We start from the raw sequence: 20,841 nt of genomic DNA, 5'->3' as shown, positions 1-20,841 counted from the left end.
TTTTTAACTTGAAATAAAACAAACAAATGACAACCCCAAACCCAAAGCCTAAAACTCAAACTCAGAAGCTTGAGAGTTTCTGAAAGCTCCAAAGGTTTTTACAGCCCCTTGGTATTTATGATTCTGTTTATTTTCTGTTTCATATCCCTCTTTTGTTTCCATTCTGTATTACTACTGGCATTGTACAGTTTTCTCCAACTTTTTCTATCTGTCCTAGTTCTGTATTAATGTTACCTGTGGTATCTTAACAAAACTGTTAGTGTCACAATTGTAAACAATTTCACAAAACGTGGACAAGAATAATGATGATAAAGAGAAGGGTGCTAGTGGGAGAACAATACAATATGGAGAAATCTTTTGGCACAGTGATCCATAACCTGTGGGTTTGGTTTTTTTCCCACCTCTTATTTTGTGTAGGCTCTAAAATTTTTTCATGATGGAATCATAGGATACTTGAGCTGGCATGGACCCAAAAGGATCACCAAACTCAACTCCTGGCCCTGCACTGGACAACCCCAAGAATCACATCATGTGTCTTTGGAGAGTGCTGTCAAAACACTTCTTGAACTCTGTCAGGCTGGTATTGTGAGGAACCTGAGGAGTGTGTTCCAGTGCCCAACCACCCTCTGGGTGAAGAACCTTTCCTAATATCCAAACTAAACCTCCCCTGACACAGCTTCAGGCCATTCTCTTGGGGTCTGTCACTGGTCACCACAGAGAAGAGATCAGTGCCTGCCCATCCTCTTTTCCTCATGAAGAAGTTGTAAATACAATGAGGTCTCCCTTCAGTCTCCTCTTCTCCAGGCAGAGCAAGCCAAGTGACCTCAGCCACTCTGCATATGGCTTCCCCTCTATCCTTCACTGTCTTCATAGCATTCCTTTGGATGCTTTCTAAACTTTTTATATCCTTTTTATACTGTGATGCCCAAAGGGAGGTTTCTGTATATGTGACTAGGCTCCTCTCTCTTTAATGAGATTCAAATTGAGAGGAATATTATTTATCTAAGTGTTTAATTTATAAATACACTGGAGCATTTTTCTTTTAGCATTCTTAATGCAAATTCAGCATTTTTATTTTCTCACATGTGAGAGGGGAAGTAAGATCTGCTGCACTGACTACTTCTGTAGTTCTCATTCTGGGAGAAAATTTTTAAAAGACTTGACATTTTTAAGTGATAAATCACTTTGTGCATTATTAATATAAATATTTTTTATGATATGTGAATCTTCTCCATCAACAAAGGATAAAAATTAAACATTTTTTACTGCATACAGGTAAGTTACAAACAACAACAAAAAAGATTTATTTAAAATAAATTTTAAAAAAATGTTTAAAATTTTAGAGGTATGTCATCTCAGTTTATCTCATATTATACAAGTCAATAGTGTTTTACATTACTTCATTTAAATTTATGTTCTGTGATTTCGTTAATCACTGAGCCAAGCAAATGTAAAATTGATTCACTGCCTATCTATACACATACAAAATCATACTCACATCCTGGCATAAATCCTTGGATTGTAACAGCTTAAATGTCACAGTGAGAAGGTCACTTTGCTTCACTGTGAATGGTGCTTGCCTGTTCTGTGGAAGTGGCATTTGTTTTTATAGTCTGATCCATTAAAGTACCAGAAATAATAAAATCAGAATCCTTAAGGTTGGGGAACACCTTCAAGATCATCAAGTTCAATGGTTAACCCAGCACAACCACCAGTGAACCATGTCCTCATGCCGTATTCACATGTGTTTTGAATACTTCCAGGGACGTCACTGCTTCTCTGGACAGTCTGTTCCAATGCTTTACTATCCTTTTCATGAAAAGTGTTTGCCTAATCTAAACCTCCCCTGGTGCAAATTGAGGCCATTTGCTCTTGTCCTGTCACTTTTTACCTGGAGAAGAGACTGGCACCTACCTCACTACAACTTCCTTTTGTGTAGTTGTGTAGAAAGTGATAAGGTCTCACCTAAGCCTCCCTTTCTCCAGTGTAAAGAACCCCAGCTCCCTCACCCCTCATAGGACTTGTGCTCTGTGTCTTTAAGTTTTCAGTCCATGTCTTGTGAGTCAGTAAATTTACAATGAACACAAAAATGTGGTCACACTGCTCATTGCTTTCAGCCTGAACCACCTGGGAAGGCAGTCATCTTGGAACAGGTGTACTTCTTTCAGCAGGAAAGGGATAGATTTGCTGTGGTCATCTTTAATGGTGTGTTGGTTTGGCTGCTGTAGAGTTAATTTTTTTTCACAGTGTCTGGTATGGGGCTGTATTTTGCATTTGTGCTGAACACAGGGTTGATAATACAGAGATGTTTTTGTTACGGCTGAGCAGGGCTTACACAGAGCCAAGGCCTTTTCTGCTATTCATACTGCCACGATGGCCAGAAGGCTGGGGTTGCACTGGAAGTTGGGAGGGCATGCGTCTGGGACAGCTGACTCAAAAAGACCAAAGGAATATCCCACACCATATGACATCATGCTCAGTATATAAAGCTGGGTGAAGAAGGAGGAATGGAGGAACATCTCCCCAAGTAACTACTACACATGATGGGGCCCTGCTCTCCTGGAGATGGCTGAACACCTACCTACCCATGGGAACTAGTGAATTAATTCCTTGGTTTTTGCTTTGCTTCCAGATGTGACTTTTGCTTTCCCTATTAAACTTTGTCTCAACACACCAGTTTTCCAGCTGTCACCCTTCCAACTCTCTCCACAATCCCACTGATGGGGAACTGAGCTAGTGGCTGTGTGGTATTTGGTTGCTGGCTGGTGTTAAACCATGACAAAGGGCTTCACTGTTTTTAGGGGAATGTTGAAAGACAATATTATTTATTCTAATTAATAAAACCATAAATCAGTATATCTTTCTAAACTTCCTGGTTATTAATGATAGATTGGCCATTAATCTAATTACAATGAAACATAACTTTGTGAGCTTGAAACCCTATCTGTCTTGAGAGAGAACGGTGATGGTTGCCTGGTCAATCTCAAGCTTGCACAGCCCCAGCAAAATCACTGCTATGTGTCCTGTGGTCACCCTGCTTCACTATTGCAAGTGACAGAGTACAGACAGAGTAGAAGCAGCATGACTGCTATTTCAGTCATATGTACTGCAAGTATTTATTTTCTAATGTCAAGCAGCATAATCCATCTGATGCTTATCACCTGATGTTTGAGTCAGCTGTTGTCACGGCCACATATCAGAGAGATACAGGAGGCCTCCTAGATTTCTTCTATTGAATAGATTAAGCACTTTCAAATGAAGCTGTAAAAGCCCAAACTAGTATTCCAAGGAACACAAATAGAGTTTCCAGACTTACTTCTCTTCGTGAGTAATACAATTTTCTGGATCGAATTTATCTTGCAGAAACATTTTTCATTAAGCTATAAAGATGTATTAAGATGGACATAGAAGCATGATGCAAGTAGACTATTCAGAATGTCTTTTTCCCTTTGGAAAGCCCTTTCTAAGTGTCAAGGTGTATAAACAAGACAGTCTGGATAGGGGTGTGTTTTATTATGTGCCTTGAGATAAATCCTGACCCAGCCTACAGTTTGTTATTGCATTTGTTAAATTTAATAATGTGTGCTTTTGGAGATTGATGCTCTAAAAATACAGTTTTCTGGAGTGTTTTATTTTAAACATTCAGAGTCTGAAAGACTTACAAAATTAATTCTGAAAATTCTCAGTGAACATTCAGCAATGTGTGAATTACTCAATACCCTGAGTGTTGCAGGTTATTTGGCATGTTAAAAAAGCTCACCTGTAAATTGGCTTCAGCTGTAGCTGTTAACCTGTAGCACTTTCGCCACTGTGGCAGTGGTGTCTTTAGTGTGATGTTGGTATCTTGAGCCACTATGGTGTATCTATGTTAACTATTAAGTACACGAAAAAAAACCACAGGCCAAATATTATGGTGTAGCTCTGATGGTGACTTGGCCAGTTTCTCATATGATCTCTGTTGCATAGGCATTCATTGAAGATTATGGTATTATTTCTTCTCTGTGATGTTGTTTGAAAATATTCCTATTCTTGGATCAGATGAAGGACCTCAAATAAATAATTCTCCATTCCATAACTTTGGTTTAACAGCATGCAGAGTACAAGTTTATGTTACAGTAAGCAGAGCAGTCTGATCATTCATTTGAAAACTGACATCTAAGCACAAGAAACAACCCCTTACTCTGATATTCCTCACTTTTGAATGTATCATTTTGACACTCGTTGTGATACTGTCAGTGTTAAGATTTTTAAACTAACAGGCCAGATGTCTGATGCATGAGGTAATGGAAAAGCAGGAAGCAACTATATATCAGCCAGCTGCTGATGATGCTGGCTTTTCTATCTGCATCTTCACTCCTCATATCCTATTTCTTTGTTTGCCTTACACTACTCTACTGAGCCTATCAAGGCTTTCTGCAATCAGCCTTTTCTAGTCATGGCAGAATCTAATGCCTTTGCTTCTAACCCTTTGCTCTAGCATCACTGTTGATAGGAACACAGATGGACCAGTCTGTGGCATTTAAGTAAAACCTTATAAAATGAAGGCCTTGTTGCCTTTGTAAAATTATGGCTCAGGCCTGTTACTTTGGCTAGAGGACTCTGAGAAAAGTTCGTGAGAGGAAAAAGAATTAGTTTCATCCATGAAAATGTAGTATCAACAGAAGCAAGAAAGTTAAACAATAGAAGGAGAAAAACAGCAACATATCAGCACTTGTTATTTTTCTGAATGCTTGAATGCTTATGCTCTAGGTAGCCAATGGTAGTATGTTGTAGTTAGTAATAGCCAATGAGTCCATTGTGGTAGTTTAGCAGCCAGTGAATATGTAACCCGAATGATAACATACAAAAGGTGTGTAAAAGAAGCTGCTTTGTTTAATAAACAGCTTCTTGGCCCTTGAAAGAGGCACTGTCTGTGTGTGTTGTGACTGCCCCAAGAGCGACACCAGTCTTCACTGCATGTTGGACAGTGGGAAATCCAGTTTCATGGAAAAAAAGAAGCTCTTTTCCCAAAGATCAGTAGTCAGCCTATTTCACCTGCCAGACACAAATAGCTGAGTACAAGTAAATCATACGTCCTTTGCTAATTTTGCTTGATTTTACATGGGCAGCAATGGCAGAGCTTTAACTTACAGATGGTGTCTTTCTCAGTTCTGCAATCTAACCAAAGTCTGGAGGCAACAAAATTTCACAGAGGGAAAAGGAAAGTGATTGTTTTGGTATGAAAGTAGTGATTTGCTTTTGGGTAACCTGTTCTCAGAAAAGGGTGACACGCTTTAGTCAAAAGCATTCTAAAATCCAACATAAGGAAGGCAGGTAGCTTGTACAGAATATTGCATTGGGGAGTATTTTATTCAGGACTTGATTTTGTCATACAAGTAATAAAACAACCATAATTTTTTTAGAAAGGAAAAAGAGTAGGAGTGTACTTTTCCCTTCAACATATGGGATTTTACTTGCAAAATTATAGCCGTCCAAGTTATAAAATGAGAAATATCAATTTATGATTGCTGTCATGTTAGGTTTTATACATTTCATTCCATTATGGAGTAAAAAAGGGATTTTTTTTGCCACTATAAATAATACAATTTCACCAGTTAAATGTGATTCATATAGTCTACCTTTGTAACAACTTTCCTCATCTTAAAAGGTTTTGATATGCTGTACTTCTAAGCATGACATTTACATGTGCTATGAAGCTACTTAGATGAAATTTTGATTTATTGTTCATGAATTGTCTATCTTCCTTTGTGGTCTGTAGTAATGAATTAATGGAAACATGTGAAGTCAGAAGAAATTCTTCCTAATATCCAATCTAAACATCCTCTGAAGCAACTTGAGGCCATTTCTTCTCATTCTGTCACTTGTTTCTAGTATTCTAGAATTTTACACATACACACAGGTGTTCTTTAAAGACGTCAAATTTATTCAGTCTCTGACATTAAATTTCTGGTATGTGTGGATAGTGCTGCCACTCTCTACCTCCTGACACCCGCAGGACTCCACAAATGTTGGTGCTGCTGTCTCGGGTCCCTGTTCCAATGTGGGGAGGAAAAAGAACTGGATTCTCAAGCACCATCAAGTGGTGGCCCTACCCTGGACCTGGCTCTGGCTTCGTACTACCAACAGGAGTCAAATATTTCACTCTAAAACTGTTTTCCATTGCAAAATGCAGCTTTTAGAGTTGCTACAGTTGCAAGTAAATCCAAAAGGCAAGACAGAGGCAAGAGAGCGAGAGAACTCTGCCTACATTCCCCTACTCTTTAAAAGGACCCCTGGAAACCCCACAGACCTTTGATTCCATTTCTGGCCACAGCTGGGTGTTAAAGAGGCAGTGACAATTTCAGGCACAGACAGATATGGAATACAATAAAATTTTGGGTTTCCCAGGACACCCCAAAATCAAGTGTCCTATTTATGACCCCACTTCTTGCACTAGTGCAGTTATGCCACTGTTATATAACACACCACAATTGAGTGTTGCCTCAAAAATGATCAAGTTTGGTCCTGCCTCCACAAGGCAAGAACTGAAGCTTGTTCCCTTGCAGCTTATACCTAGGCACCCATGGTGTTTTATGCAAGTTTCACCACCAAATGAGCGTTTAAGGCATGTGCTGCAAATGTAATTACCCCTCTCCTTACAGACATGTATTTAATCTGGTTTTTTGTAATGTGGTTTTATTGCTTTTTAAGTGTTCACCTTTCTTGGGCAGCATGCTTCAGTGCTTTCCAACCTTTTCCATGAAGAAATTATTTTTAATATCCAATCTAAACCTTGTCTGAAGCAATCTGAGGCCATTTCTTCTACTTCTGTCCATTGCTTCCTAGGAGAATAGGCCAAATCCCACCTTGGTCCACCCTCCTCTCAGGTAGTTGTAGAAACCAGTAAGACCTCCCCAGAGCCTCCTTTTCTCAGACCCCTAAGCTGCTCCACATCAGACTTGTGCTCCACACTTGTGCACCAGCTCTCTTTCCCTTCTCTGGACATACTCCAGCACTCAAATGTCTTTCTTGACATGATGGGACCAAAAGTGAACCCTGGATTCAAGGTGTGGCCTCACCTGTGCCAAGTCCAGAGGGATGATTCCTTCTCTAATCCTGCTGGCCACACTATGCCTGATACAAGCCAGGATGCCATTGGCCTCCTTGGACGCCTGGTCACAGAAGAAGATCAGGTTGGTCAAGAAGGACCTGCCTTTCACAAACCCGTGGTGGCTGGGCCTGATCCCCTGGTTGTCCTGTACGTGACACATGATGGCACTCAACAAGATTTCTGCATAACTTTCCCCTGCACTGAAATCAAATTACCACAGAATCTTTAAAGGACAAACGTATCTATATATGTGTTTTAAAAAATTTGTAATTAAAGACACGATTTCTGGAAAGAATTATTCATATAAAAAACCATCACTAATGTGACTAAGCCCGTTAATTTGAATGCCATTACTCTGATTTAAAGCAATGTAACCTGGAGGAGAATTGGCCCCATATGACTTCCAAATAGATAGTTATCAGTTAAATGAATTGGTGTTAAGTGAAGGTGTCAATTAAATACGCATAAGTATAAAATCTTACAGCTTTAGGCCTCTCCTGCTCTGTTTGGCATGAATTCTCAAAAAACCTTTATTGAAGTTTCAACTCTCGCTAATCACCTTATACCTTAAAGAATTTTTAAGAGCTGAGGCACCATTCACCTCCTTGTACTTTATAATTTAAGACTTTGGAAAAATAGGTCTAATCTACATTAATTCCAAAAAAAGTAGGTGGACCATTTACTTTGATTCCCTTAAAATAATCTAATTTCACAGACTTTATGATTCACTTAAATTAAGGTTGAGAAAATACAGCACTACCAGAATCATATATATGTACGATTCAAAGTAAAGGACAAAATCTGTAACAAGTGAAAATAAGAATCAAAATGTTGATTTTGGATTTAAAATTTAATCTTAAACTCTATAATTGTTCGAGGGCATTTAATTGTCCTTCCTATTTCCTGCTTTGAAGATTTCTGTTGATTTACTAGTGATCAAGATATTAACTGAACAACTGAATTGAGAAAATCAGGATGATCTCATATCTGATCCCTTTGATTTCAAATTGGATTTTGTCTTGTGGACCTTACGGCCAAGTTGCCATATAGATGCTAGCTCACAACCACACATACCAAATGGGAAACTATTAGACTATTTTCTCAGCTAGAACAAATGGCTATTTAGCACTTTATGGAGCTTAGCTAATAGTGACAGGAACATAATCCAGAGCTGGAACCATTTTAAACAAAAATATTTATACAAAACTATTTCTATGAGACCTTCTGGTACTACTACATTTGTTTTCACATGGTCCAATAAGTTTCCTTGCTTCTTTCCAATAGTGTCTGTCCTCTTGTATTTTAAAGGGTATGCTTGGTAGGATGTACTTTGGAGTCATTACAATTCATGTTTTCTCCTTCCATCCCACTGTATAAGCAGCAATAATTTAAAATGATCACATAGCTGATCCTATAAGAATAAGAAGCATTTTTTTCTTTGAAAGACCTTTTTTTTTTTTTTTTACCTTTACATAACAACTTCTTTGAAAGGAACACCAAAGATTAGAGAGCTATAACCTACTGTCTTTCAAGACATAGTTTTCACCTATTTCATGGGATGAGGCAAGACCTGGAGCTTTCTAGATGGTGGAAATATTACTATTCATCTGAAGGAAATGAGAAAAAAATATTAAAATGTCTCTCTTATTTTGTATTCTGTCAAAGGCTTAATGCCCATACAAGAATTTTCTGCTGTTGTATTTTCAAAAATTTTAAAATACACACCCTGAGGGAAAGCTGTTTAAAATACAAGTCCTCAAAAGTCTATCTGCCAACAAAGCGATATTCTTTCATTTTTTCTCTTGAACACAAAGGGCTATTTCTTTTTTTTTTTGTGGTGGCTCCGTGTACATTTGTGTGTGTGTGTGAACAACTGATTGGCACATAGGTCTGCTTCCATCTTACACTGATTAGTTTCTACTGATTATTTAACTTTTTGCATACGAGAACTGCAGTTAAGACTAATATTAGGCCAAAGTATCCTAAGTACTGACCTTTTTCAGTTATGATCTCGGCATGTCAAACAACATTGATAAAATCATACCATAATGATCTCTATTGGAAGATGAACATTAAAAGGAATACTCACTTTGCAGGCAGCTTTCCTATAGTATTTTCCTTGCAAACCAAATTTTTGACCAGCCAGCAAACATTACTTGTGGATTTAGGGGTTTAATACCTGCTATTATAAAAAAAAGGGATCCTTTTCAAAGAAAAATCTATAGCATACTCTTATTCTTTCTGGTTAAAATCATGGTTAAGGAAGAGAATACACCCAGTTTAATGTGAGAAAAAAAAGGAGGAAACATATTTAAAAACACGCAATCATTTCCATTTTTTAGAATGAAAATGAGTTGTTGCTGGTAATGACTATATAATCCCATTGACTTCTTTCAAGTTTGTCATATGGATAACATCACCAGTATGAGTAAATATTTCGGAGCTCAGTCTAGCTGATGAAAACAGTGCCCAGACCAGTTAAAGTTCTTCCATTTTCAACAAGTTAAATTGGATAAGATCATGGCTTGCTGTTTGGTTTGCTAAGACTCTTCAATAGAGTCAGCAGAAATAGTCAGCATTCACCAAGTTAAAAGCTGTTTTTGTATGAGCCTCTTTGTTCTCTAGAGGGGTAACTCTGCCCACACAACGTTTTTGACCTCTGGTCATGGGAATGGGTAAAAAAACCAAACCAGCAAATTGTTCCTCATGATTCTCTTTCATGCAACTACTGACAAGAAACACACCTCTGCTACAACTACCTAGGAATATTCTGGTTTCAAGGGTGAGGGTATCACAAAGTGAATGATCCTTGAACGATATGAAACGTTAGTTTGAAAGTTGTGTTTCAGGAAGTGAACTTGAAATTATCTGTACTTTGACCTGTAAAATATTGGGTGACTTTTTCAGTAATGATGATGAAAAATATTCCTGCATAATTACACTGTGGACTGTTTACTTAATCGATAAATTATTTCAGTTCAATTTGAAACTATGGACGTATTTCTGAGAACAACTTGAGAAGTTAGTTTCTTCTGAAAGTCAGATACAGGAAAAAAAATAATACCCTATTTTCTTTGTTAAATATTAACTAAACTTACATATGTTTATAAGGAAGAAAAGATACTTTCATTTCTAAATCAACTTGGAATTAATTCATGAACATATCTTGAAAAGGATGACCTCAAGAACCAGGCACTGATTTGTTCTGCATGTCCTTTGTGATAGAGGGAAACAGGCTAGCCATGGAAAGGAAATGCCTTTAAGAAATGAACTGTAGATTATTCATATTTTGCTTTTTTTCTTCTGTTAAACAGCCATGTGGAAGTTTCCTCAGGTTATCTTCTTTATCACACTCTGTGTATACACATTTTACCATGCTTGTTAGAAGTATGTTTTAACCCCATAATTTTGAAAAAGTGCATGTTTATATAAATATTTCATATTAATTTTTGTTTTTATTAAAAAAATCACTAATATGTAAGTTCTAATATATTTCTTGGAAATTTTGTTTTTGTCATCAACAAGTAATACAAATTTGCATAGTAAAATAGCTTACTTTGCAACTTTCTTAATCTGGAAAAAGCAAAATGTCAAACAGATTCACCAAACTGTCAAGTGCTACCAACTGTCTGAAAAAAACTGTTAACGGAAAAAGATTATTTTGTGTATTCTCAGTGTAGGGCAATAGAAATGAATGTAGTCTTTGCTATTGATTTTAGTGGAAGAAAACCAAGGGCACTAATAAATAGACTTATTGCCTTAGTGAAAAGAGTGTCAGTTTGATATTGCTTTTGTCTATAGCTGCCACTCCCACTTTTATTTCTAAACTCTGCTCTTTATCCTTTCAAAATTGCAATGTAGGGCTCAGGCTAAAAGAATACGATTCTTTGTTGACTAAGAAATTTGTAAATTTCCTATATTCTACTGCATAAGATAATTTTAATTGTGATGGATAGTAACTTTATAGTTACTTATTTACTCAACTCTGCATGTATGTGTGTTTACAGTGGTCTGCACCAGAAGCTGCAGTGAGTCTTGGGGATTGTATGAGCCAGTGCCAGGAACTGGGTAGACTGAGATCCAAATGAACTTACTGGGCAGGCTGTGGATCTGAGCCAGGCTGTTGGAGAGGCCGAGCTCATACAAATGTGGATGTCTACTGTAATTTATGGGCCCTTATCTTGCTCAGCCAGAAAGAGGAGCTGTCTACGCTTGTAAACTTGAGACTGTTGCTGTCTACACGTCTGTGAGTGATCTGAATGCATCTGTCTGTGATCTATGCAGCCAGCTGTATGTATGTACATGGAGCACATGCTTTGTTTGCATGTGGCTTCTGGGAACCCATCTTCAGCCTTTCTACCAGCTGGCCTTGAGTACATGGAATGGTGTCATTCTGACTTGTTGAAACTCTTTTTCTAATATTCGGTCTGGTTAAAATTAAGTACCAAAATTTTTTAACTAAAGGGTTTTGTAGGTTATAGTGTTTAAGATGATAAGTCTATATTAAGTTTTCTAAAATAAGTCTTATTTTATGGAGTAGTGAAAGAGAAATACAGAATCCAGAACCTTTTCTTTATTCTCCCTTTCCATGCAGAATTCAATCTTGATAGCCTTTTTCTTATAGCTGTTCAAATGGCATTTGATTGCAGTTATATTTTCTATTTCATCCTCCTTTACTTTAGTTGGATAACGAGTATGAATTTATCCAGGCATATGTATAGAGATGTTTATAAATATGGGTCTGTAAACTATGTTAACAGCTAGATAAATATTAGGTAGAGATAAGGTGTAGATCCACTTAGTGTAGATCCACCAAGAAGAACCTGTAATTCCACAAAATCTAATAAAATAAATTCATAAATTAAACAGCAGAAAAGAAAGTAACCCATAAGAAAAGCAACAGGAAAAAGTGTGCAATTTAGTCATTTTTCCTTTATTTATAAACTAGTTTCTAGCTAAATCTTGCCTTGCCTGTAACAATATTCTTGAAATTCAGTTATGCAATTTCAAGTTTTCAAACTCTTGCACAATGTTGATCACTTCTCCATCAGTATTTCTCTCTTTAATCCCCTGACCCCAAATGACAACTTATTTTTGACACACTATGATTTCTGTCCCTTCGCTGTGTGAAAAGTTTGACTTGCTTGAACTTTCCAGGCAGGCTGTTGGATGCTTCTTTAAGTTTTTCACTCAAGTGACCTTACAGGCTCTGTGTTTTAGTGCTGCCTAAGAGAACACATTTTTTTCCTCTGTGCAGTTGTTCTGTGTGTCATTCATTCTGTTCATGTTTGCATCACCTGCCTTTTAAGTAATGCAATAATTCCTTATTATTTACACTCTACATTTCCTACTAAGTTGTCTTCAGTAAGCAAACCACTTTCTTTAGCTCCTTCAATAATAACATCACAATATAGAGAGATGAGAATTTTAGTTCCCTTAACCTCAAAATTTCCTTTTTCTTTCAAATGTTTCTTGCATTTCTTCAGTTTATTTTGTAAAATTGTGTCAATAGATACGGCAGCACACATTTTAGTCATCTCACAGGCATCAATATATTATTACAGAACACAGGTAGATCAGTTCTCCCGCAACTGCCATCCTGCATGATTCTAGATTGTTATCACTGATGCTTACAAAGACCTGACCAACACCCCTCAGTATGATGAAAAATTCAGTAACTGAAGACAGCTGAGAAAAATTAATATGATGACAAGTTATTCTGAGAGTGCCTTAAACCTTGGTGATAGAAGTAGAAATCCTACAGTATTTTTACTGAAGGAAAGGGTAGTTGTCATAATTTCTTATTTTCACAGCTTTTATGAATTAACCAGCATTTTGTATTAAATATCGTGCTTATGGAAGAGGTCATTTGGTTATACAATAATAAAGAAGTTTAAGATTACTTTGTTAACTAATTTTTTTAAGTGTCAGAGTATTTGTAGTTTTAATTATGAAGTATATTTGTAATTATATTATTTGTTTTCCTTTAAGTGGTATTTAGTTTTTTTGTAACTCTATATAGCTTGAAAATAAGCTTAATTGTAAGGGTTTTTTTAACTGTCCTCTGTACTATTCCACATAAAGCGAAAGTGCTTTAATCACAGAATCCAGAATGGTTTGGGTCAGAAGGGGCCTTTGTAGATTATCTAGTCCAACACCTCTGCCATGGAGAGACATCTTTAATCTTTTTATAGATCTGATTGCTCAAAACTGTCCAAATTGACTTGGAACTTAACTATCCTATTCTATTCTAGTAAATTATTATATTTAACTAGGAAGGGCAAAACAATTTAGTAGCAACCTAAGTTCTTCAGCAGTTTTTGCAGTATAATTAACCTGTTTTACTGTTACCATGAAATTTTCACTAGTATATACATGTCAGTATTTTAGGACTAATTATTCCAGTAACATTGGAAAAGCTAGAACCTCACATACCTGACAAGAATTCACTGCTCGCTCAGTCGGCAGACTCACCGTTCCATGCCCTGGAATGCCTCGAACTGCCTGGAGAGACAGCATGGGCAATCCGGCAGCTTGGTGGCTCCGAAACGCGGCAAGTGATAGCTGTTAGGCTATTGTCACAAGCAGAAGCAAAGAGGTAGAAATATAACCCTGACTCTGTGCCTGTATTCCTGTTTTCTTTATTCGTCCCATCCAGGGAGGGAACGAGAGAACCTGTTCACAGAAGGGAGAAGCAGGAGAAAAAGGGGCAGGTGAGTTGTGTTGGGCTGCCTTTATTTGGGGGAGGGGAAAGGGGAGAACAGGGGTGCGCCCGTGGTAACCAGCCGATTGGACTCTGTTTCAGGGGAGTCCATGCTATTTTCAAATTCTACCTGCGCTTGGAATAAAGGGGATTCAGAGCACATGGCAGAGACAAGTCTGGACATGCCTGGGCATGTCCCGGGGCTGGGCGGCCTTTCGGACAGGCAGCAACACGTTAATCAGCACTGAAGACACTAGAGCTGAGTAGTTACTCATAATTAGTCAATTAATAGTGATTTATTTGTAATTATTTTAACTTGATTTTCAGAATAAAGAAATAAAATGTCAGAAATTGAACTAGACCGCCATTATTTTATTTGAAGAGAAAGCAAGCCTTCCCACCAGAGGCTTCTCAAAAGAAACCCACATTAAGTTTTTCTAGCGATTGCATATAAAAAGATTCCCAGGAATAACACTTTGTAGGGCTAAAATTGTCATATTCTGAGAGAATGTGACAATTAAAAAGATAGAAAACCAAACTACCAGATTCCAGTATGAGTTCTGGAAAGTTGCTTGAGTAAATTTCCAGACATGCCATCAATGGGGAATAAAGAAAATAAAATTGAGGGCACAAGATTATGCAGGATTTGACTAAAAGAATTTTAAAAGAAATCTGCAGAGAGGATATAACATAGAGAGTGGAAGGGAGAAATGAAATGTAACAATAAATTTTCCAGTTTTAAAAAAACCATAATATTAGAAGAACTCCACAGAAATATTTAAATAATTACAAAGAGTCCATAATTGGAGCTTTGTTCTTCCTGATACAGATTATACCTATGCATTTAAAAAAAAAAGGAAAAAGCATAAATTTGATAATTAGTTGTCACTGTCATAACTCTGTTGCCACACTCTTTTCTTCCTATTCGTGATTATTGTTTGTCACCACAGTGTCTTGTAGTTTTGTCTCCTTTCTAACTTGTGTTTTCTTACCTGACTGCTATCTGAAGCTCCTCATCAATGACTTGTAAATTATAATAAGGAGGACAAAGAAGGCTGCATAAAGTAAAGTGGTTTATTATATATGTGTTGCATAGTTGAGTTAAATTAACTAGTAAGACTGAGAGGCTTTGGGAAATAAGAATTTAAAATTACAAAAATAAATAAAAGGATAATGTCGTGAAAGTTTTGTATAACAATCTTGTTGGAAGGACTAAAGCAAGAAATTATTTTAATTTTTTTATCAACTGGCAAGATTTGACATACACAGAAAGAATAATAAAGTTGACCAACAAACAAAAAGACATGAAATCTAATAAGCATTTAGTTGAAATAACTAGTATATTGGTAGAAAGCTTTTTAGAGGTTTTCACACAGCCAAACACAGAATAATGCCCATTAATTTCTTCAAGGGATAAAATATGGAACCAGAAATACATGTGAAGTTACGCTTCCAATAATATTCTCAAAATTAGGATTGTGAAAGCAAATGCAGGTGGAAGGAGATATGAAAAATATTTGCCATGTTTCAGGCGATTTCATTTTGTAAGTTCATACACTGGAAGCATAATGATGTTGAAGGCTGACTCCTCTGTGGGATGAACAGAATACAACAATACAGATTTCTTCTAGTCTAACCTAGACTCCAACTGGTGATGGAAAAAGGAGTGGAAATGGGATAAGCCTTCATCATGATAAAGAATATAAATTACTGTATAGACAAACAAGAGAATAATTCTTGTAAGGCTTTACTAGAGGGACATGGGAAAGGTTATCAGGAGACACCTTGGAAAAATGTACCTTAAGATAGAAATTAATAAAAGAAAGAAGGGCAAAACAGTAGAGTACTGATGTTGGTTTTACATCATAATATTCTCAGTCTTAGTGCTTGTGTTTGGCCAAGTACAACTCCCAGGAAGATGATAGAAATTCCTCTGCTGGTATGGTAGCAGTGAAAAGAAACTAGAATCATTATAGAATCAGTAAACAAAACACTACATAATGGATCCAAAAGATTATTAAGGACTACTCCTTATGATCAGAATTGTTGTTCATCCCAAGAATACTATAAATATGGGGAAGGAGATGTTCTGGATTCCTTCAGAAAATTATTTGTTATTCTTTGTATCTTTTTTTTCCCAGCTGTGGTAGTCTTACTTATCGCAGTGCGATATCAGATAGTCAGCCGTTCTGCTGATTGACCTACAATAATGCCTTAGGAAAATAAGAAAATAATATGACAAAAATAAGAATAAATTAACAAACTGACAAACAAAAAACCCAGTCATACAACAGCCTACACTCTTGACATAGCATGGGCAGAATCACCATGAATCTACTAGATTTCATAATTCTTGTAACTAGGTTTCACTTGAGTTTGATGTTTCAAGCTGGTATAAGGAACTATTGTGACTGAAGTATGGTTCAGTCCCTATAGATACTACATCACGGACAAAATTTTGCATTTCAACAGCACTTCAAAGAAAAGAAAGTACTTCACAAATTGAAGAAAACCATGTAAGAAAATCCAAAAGATAATCTAGAATTTCAGTACTTTTTAATGACCCCTCATAGAGTGACTTGTAAAGCTGCTCTAATTTCCTTACACTCCCTCTCTTTTATTACATTTATCACTCACCTAACTGTGATGGTCCCCATGTCAATAATGTACAGATGACAGCTGTTAACAGAAGCTACAGTTGTGGTGCTGAAATTAATGTCTCTAAAAGAAAAGAAAATCAGAGGACATAAATTCCCTACTTTTTAGGACTACTGATTAGTGAACAACTTTGTACTGCAATAACAATTTTTTAAAGCTGCTTCAATTAACATTATCTCTGTTTACAACACTGTAAATATAAAATACAACTATAATTTTAAATTATTGGAAGATTGCACTGTTGTCATAGCTAGTTGGTTTTAAGTCAGTAGAATTTTTTCACTTCAGCCCTTTCTTTCTCTGTCATGTTTTTCTGTCTACTATTTCTGTCTGTCCCTGACTCTCTTTCTGACTGTCTCTCTTGCTGTATCCTTCCTCCTTCCTCTCCTCCCCCCTCCCCCTTTCTCTTTTGCTTGCTTTTCCTTTCTCCCTTTGTGTCTCTCTTTTCCTTTCTTGTTCTCTATTTTTAAATCCAATAGTTTGATTGATCAGGTGTACTCTCTAATTTACAATAAATGAAGTCTCATTACTGGGTGAAATTTACATAATACATAATCTAAATTAAATGTTTCAATGTATGTGACCCCAATAGTTTGTGGGAATATACTGTGACTATATAACACTTATAACATGAAGCTATGATCATTGGATTTGGCATGGTGTAATGGTAACCTAATTGCTAGACTTGCTGTTGACAGCAATACAGTGTAAATAATCAGTAATGTTGAGTGATAGTGGATGTATAAATAGTACTGTCTAGGGAACCTAAATGAGTACAAGTCCATGGAACCTTACGATATTCATCTACAGGTCTTGAGGGAACTGGCAGATGAAGTTGGCTAAGCCACTATCCATCCTTTATGAAAAATTGTGGCTCTCAGGTGAATTTCCCGATGACTGGAAAAAGGGAAGTATAACCTTCATTTCAAAAATGTTGAACACTGAGGTATCTACAGACAAGTCAGTCTCACCTCTGTGCCAGGAAAGATCATGGAGCACATTCTCCTGGAAACTATGTTGAGGCCCATGGAAAACAAAGATGTGATTGGTGACAACCATCAAGGCTTCATGAAGGGCAAATTATGCCTAAAAAATTTGGTGGCCATCTTTGATGGGGCTAGAGCATTCATTGGTGAGTAGAGGCAAAGGAACTGACATAATCTACCTGGACTTGTGCAAAGTGCTCAACACTATGCCACATGACACCCTTGTGTCTAAATTGGAAAAAAATGGATTTGATGAATGAACCACTCAGTGGATAAAGAACAGGCTGGATGGCCACACACAAAAAGTTGTGGTCAGCTGCTCGCTGGCCATATGGAGACCAGTGATGAGTAGTGTCCTGCAGGGGTTGGTGTTGGGGCAGATACTGTTCAACATCTTTGTTGCTGACATGGAGAGTGGGATCGAATGCACACTCAGAAAGTTTGCCAATGACACCAAGCTGTGTTGTTGTATCGTTTTTGCTCGGCCTAGTTTTTGGTAGCAGGGGGGCCACAGAGTTGGCTCCTGTGAGAACCTCCTGGAAGTTTCCACTACGTGCAGCAGAGCCAATCTCTGATGGCTCTGAAAGATGGACATGCTGCTGGCCAAAGCTGGATCAGTGAGAGAGGCTGGTAACACCTCTGTGATGACATATTTAAGAAAAAAATCAAAACAAAAGTCACAAGGTTTTGCTTCTGTCAGAGACTGAAATATTATAATTTATGACTTAAACATTTTCTTGGAGGATTTTTAAAACTGTATTACAAAAGCTGCAAAAAAAGACTATTGCACCCTGAATGGGGCCCTTGACTGAGACCTTACACTGCTTGCTGATGAGGATAAGATAAAGTAACAACTCAGGGCTGGGGACATTCACAAAGCACAGGCTTAACACCTCCAAGATGGAGACCACAGCCCTGGGGCTATCAGGTGCCAGGCTCGAACAGACCCTCCACCAAAGGGCGGAGGGAGGAGAGGCTCTGGGTATCTTGGAAAAGCCTGTGGTCAAAAGCTTATCCACAGCAAAAGGGGTGACATGGCCCATCACAGGGGCCCCCCTCAAAGGGGTCCCCAGACTGAGCATCAGAGATGATGCAACAGACCCTCAGTATTGCAGGAGGAGACATGTGGGCGTTCCCACCTGGGCCACAGCATATTATAATCCACGGGATTCTGTACTCTTTGGTGTGTGGTGGTGTGTGGCAGTGTGTGGCGGCGTGTGGCGGCGTGGCGTGTGGCGGCATGGCCATGGCAGCGATGGGGGACCCTCACCACCAGCAGACCAGATGGAGGGGAGCAACGAGATGTCGTTGGGACTCTTGGATGGGTGATGTGCTTCCACCTAACCCCTGTCACCTCTCCCTGTCTCCCCAACCCCCCCAAGCACACTTTTTTTTTCATTTCTTCCTCTCTTTCTTTTCTTTTCCCTTCTCTTTGCCTCTTTTACTGTTAAATAAAAACCATCCATTTTTTGGCATCAACATCTAACTTAGTTTGGTTTTAATCTCATTTCTGGGAATATTTTGAACCTTCTAAGTTCTTTCCAGTTTATGCACAGAGACTCAGCTTTCTTTGCTTTTCTGAGTTTAAACCGGATCGTAACAGCTTCTAGTCAGTGAAGAGGAAGAGGTGAGAACATGTGAGGGAAAGCAACCTGGCGACACCAAGGTCAGTGAAGAAGGAGGGGCAGGAGGTGCTCCAGGCACCAGAGCCGAGATTCCTCTGCAGGCCGTGGTGCAGACCATAGTGAAGCAGCTGTCCCCCTGGGACATGTGGGATGCAGAGATCCACCTGCAGCCTGGCACGGAGGTGCCCATGTCGGAGCGGGTGGATGCCTGGAGGGGGCTGTGATCCAGTGGAAGATCCGGTGGAGAGACGGGGTCCCTGCTTCCAGGCTGGAGCGTCCTTGGAGGACTGCACCCCGTGGAAAGAGAGAGCCCCGGCACAGCAGTTTTGGGAGGACTGTTTGCCCATGGGAGGGACTCACATTGCAGCAGGTGCAGTAGGACTGCTGCTCGTGAGAGTGGACACACATCGGAGAGGTTTGTGGAGAACTGTCTCTCATGGGAGGGATCCCACCATCTCACAGGGGAAGGACTCCTCTCCTGGAGCAGCGGAAGGAAATCTCGGTGATGGACTGACCAAACCCCCATGCCCTGTCTCCCTTCACTGTCAGTGGGAAGGAGGGAGCGGCTGGGAGGAAAGGTGTTTTTAAGTGCTTATTTTACTTCTCATTATCCTCCTCTGATTCTGTTAGCAATCAATTAACTTTGCAACTTTAAGTTAAGCCTGTTTTGCCCTTGAAGTGTTTTCTCCCCGTCCTTATCTTAACTCATGAAGTGCTTGTTAATTTTTTTTTCCTTTCTCTCCTCTGCCCAGCTGTGACAGGGGAGGGTGAGCGAGCGACTCTCACGGGTGCTTGGCATCAAGCCAGTGACAAACCACGACAGTGGTGCAGTTGACATGCTGGAGGGAAGGGATGACATCCAGAGGGACGCGGACAGGATTGAGAGATGGGTCTGTGTGAAAATCATGAAGTTCAACAAAGTGAAGCGAAAGTTCCTACAGCTGGGTTGTGGCAATCCCAGGCATATATATAAGTTGAGTGGAGAAGTAATTGAAAGTAGCACTTTTGGAGAAGGATGTTTGATAAAAAACTCAACATGAGCCGCAATGTGCACTCATAGCCCAGAAAGCCAACCATGTCCTGGGCTTCATCAAAAGAGGTGTGACCAGCAGGTGAAGGGAGGTGATTTTCCCCCTCTGCTCTTTTGAGGCCCCACCTGTGAATACTGCACGCAGGTCACGGGTCCCCAGCACAAGAAAGATGTCTACCTGTTGGAACAAGTCCAGAGCAGGACCACAGGGAGGATAAAGTACCTTCCCTATGATGATAGGCTGAGAAAGTTGGCATTATTCATCCTCAAGAAGAGACGGTTGCGTGGAGACCTCATAGTCTTCCAGTATCTGAAGGGGGACCACTAGTCAGGAACTGTAGTTATAGGACAAGGAGGAATAGATTCAAACTGGAAGATAGTAGGTAAAGATTAGATGTGAGGAAGAAATTTTTTACTGCGAAGGTGCTGAAGCACTAGAACAGGTTGTCCAGAGAAACTGTGGATATTCGAACCCTGGCAGTGTTCAAGTCCAGGTTTCAGGGCAAGGGGATTCTGAGATACCTGGTTTAATGGACCATGTCCCTGCCATGGCAGGGGCACTGAAACTAGATGATCTTTAGAGTCCCTTCCAACCCAAAACATTCAATGATTCTATGATTTGAACTATTGGTCCCTGTGTTGGTATGAGAGGTATGGATTCATAACCATCCGTCAGCTGGACTTTGGACTATTCATAATGACCCTTTCAGCCCATTCTTGTAGTTCACACACTGGTATCTCACTGCTTA

At 38.7% G+C, this 20,841-nt stretch overlaps 1 long non-coding RNA gene across 2 annotated transcripts in view; it reads right to left on the bottom strand.

Annotated features, from left to right (window-relative positions):
- Positions 1 to 13,786, bottom strand: part of LOC116438559 — a 36,466-nt gene extending 22,680 nt beyond the window's left edge. For both annotated transcript variants that reach the window (XR_004237807.1, XR_004237808.1), the window contains exon 1: positions 13,526 to 13,786. This is a non-coding gene — a long non-coding RNA (uncharacterized LOC116438559). The remainder of the gene's footprint in view (positions 1 to 13,525) is intronic.
- Between the last annotated feature and the right edge of the window lie 7,055 nt (positions 13,787 to 20,841).

The sequence above is a fragment of the Corvus moneduloides genome, chromosome Z (genome assembly GCF_009650955.1).
Source record: "Corvus moneduloides isolate bCorMon1 chromosome Z, bCorMon1.pri, whole genome shotgun sequence".
Taxonomy (NCBI): domain Eukaryota; kingdom Metazoa; phylum Chordata; class Aves; order Passeriformes; family Corvidae; genus Corvus; species Corvus moneduloides.
This window is presented reverse-complemented; position numbering and strand designations above follow the sequence as displayed.